Below are 2,446 nucleotides of genomic sequence, written 5' to 3'. Positions count from 1 at the left end.
ACCCCGGGCCAAGGCACTCCACCACCAAGCACTCTGCAACCCCAGCTCTCAGCCAAGAAAATCACTGGGCTGCAGACTGGCATTGGCCCAGAGACTTCCCTGTCTCTGGCTCGTTGCTTGCCCCAGCAACGAGCCCTCCAAGTACCCACAGCTGGGCACCCGCTCCTCATGTAAACCTGAACACGGCATTCACAGAGCCAGCTCCCCTGTCCATACAGGTGCCACAGCCAGCTCACAGATTCAGAGCACCACAGAGCTCGTGGTCACTGGGAGGCAGTGGTCCCCAGCAGGGCTTGCTATCCCAGAAGTTAGCTCCCAAGATGCACATACATTTTAGTGTACTCGTGGGAAAGCAGCATTTTATGGGTATTGCTATTTTCCAAGCATTATGAATACTGAATCTCTTTCAGAGGTACCTGCTGGCTGTATTTCAAAGATGCTGAGATGACATTTATCCGTCATCAAATGTACCTGTTTGCAAACTGTGCAATGCCTAAACTTTCTCTTGTGGAAAAATGCAATTTTTGGTCTATACAGTTCTGACAAAAAAAGCCTTCCAAATGTGAACTGAGAATACGAATATGTAAATATAGATGCAAATTGTTAGCCAACACACTCTCTTGAAGATAAAAAGATGGAAGCATGGACAGACATCCTGGGAAGAATACAGGGATATTGTCCGGGAACCTCGGGATCATGTTAGGAAAGCTACGGCCCAGTTAGAATTAAAATTGGCTAGGGATATGAAAGGTAACAGGAAGGGATTCTATAGGTACGTAGTGAATGAAAGACAGACTAGGGACAATGTGGGCCCTCCCCAGAAGCTATCAGGAGAACTGGATACCCTGGATTTGGAGAAGGCTGAGGTTCTCAATGACTTCTTTGCCTCAGTCTTCACTGGCAAATGCTCCGACCACACCGCCAAAGACTTGCAAGGCAGATGCAGGGACTGTGAGAATCAAGACCTTAGGCCCACAGTAGGACAGGACATGGTTCAAGACCATCTTAAGAACCTGAACTTGCACAAGCCCATGGGAGCTGATGAAGTCCATCCGCGGGTTCTGAAGGAGCTGTAAGCCACTGTCCATCCTATTTGAAAATTCACGGCAGTCAGGTGACATTCCCCATGACTGGAAAAAGGGAAATATAACCCCCATTTTGAAGAAGGAGGAAATGGATGGCCCAGGGAGCTACAGACCAGTCAGTCTCACCTCTGTGCCTGGCAAAATCTTGGGGCAGATTCTCCTGGAAGGCATGCTAAGGCACAGGAAAAACAACAAGGTGCTTGGTGACAGCCAGCATGGCTTCACTGAGGGGAAATCCTGCCTGACCAATTTGGTGGCCTTCTATGATGGGGCTACGGAACTGATGGCCACGGGTAGAGCAGTTGATGTCATCTACCTGGGCCTGTGCAAAGCGTTCCGCACTGTCCCACACGACATCCTTGTCTCTAAATTGAAGAGACATCAATTTGTTAGATGGACCACTCGGTGGATAAAGAACTGGCTGGATGGCCGCATGCAAAGAGTTGTGGTCAATGGCTCAATGTCCAGCTGGAGACCAGTAATGAGTGGTGTCCCTCAGGGATCGGTGTTGGGATCGGTCTTGTTTAACATCTTTGTCAGTGACATGGACAGTGGGATTGAGCGCGACCTCAGCAAGTTTGCAGATGACACCAAGCTGTGCGGTTCGGTTGATATGCTGGAGGGAAGGGATGTCATCGAGAGGGACCTCAACACGCTTGTGAGGTGAGCTGATGCCAATCTTATGAAGCTTAACCATGCCAAGAGCAAGGTCCTACACCTGGGTCGGGGCAATCCCAGGCACAGAGACAGGCTGGACGGAGAAGACATTCAGAGCAGCCCTGCAGAGAAGTACCTGACGGTTTGGTCAATGAGAAACTGACCATGAGCCATCTTCAGTGTGTGCTCACAGTCCAGAAACCAACCGTGTCTAGGGCTGCATCAAAAGGAGCGTGACCAGCAGGTTGAAGGAGGTGATGCTGCCCCTCTGCTCTGCTCTCGTGAGACCCCACTTGGAGTACTGTGTGCAGTTCTGGTGTGCTCAATATAAAAAGGAAATGGAACTGTTGTAACAAGTGCAGAGGAGGGCCACAAGGATGATCAGGGGACTGGAGCACCTCCCGTATGCAGACAGGCTGAGAAGTTGGGGCTGATCAGCCTGGAAAAGAGAAGGCTGCGTGGAGAAGTCATAGCAGCCTTCATCTGTAGGGGACTTATAAGGATACTAGGGAGGGACTCTTCATTAGGGACTGTAGTGATAGGACAAGGGGTAACAGTTTAAGACGTTCAGAGGATCGTTCCAAGATTCTTTTTTCTTAACTCCCTCTCCTCAGGATCATAACACGAGGCAGGGTCCACACAAAGGAGAGATGAAAATCTCTATGGTGATTCTCACCATCTGGTGCACATTTACTGCAGGTAGT

This window comes from Lathamus discolor, chromosome 5, assembly GCF_037157495.1.
Source record: "Lathamus discolor isolate bLatDis1 chromosome 5, bLatDis1.hap1, whole genome shotgun sequence".
NCBI classification, from domain to species: Eukaryota; Metazoa; Chordata; class Aves; order Psittaciformes; family Psittacidae; genus Lathamus; species Lathamus discolor.
This window is presented reverse-complemented; position numbering follows the sequence as displayed.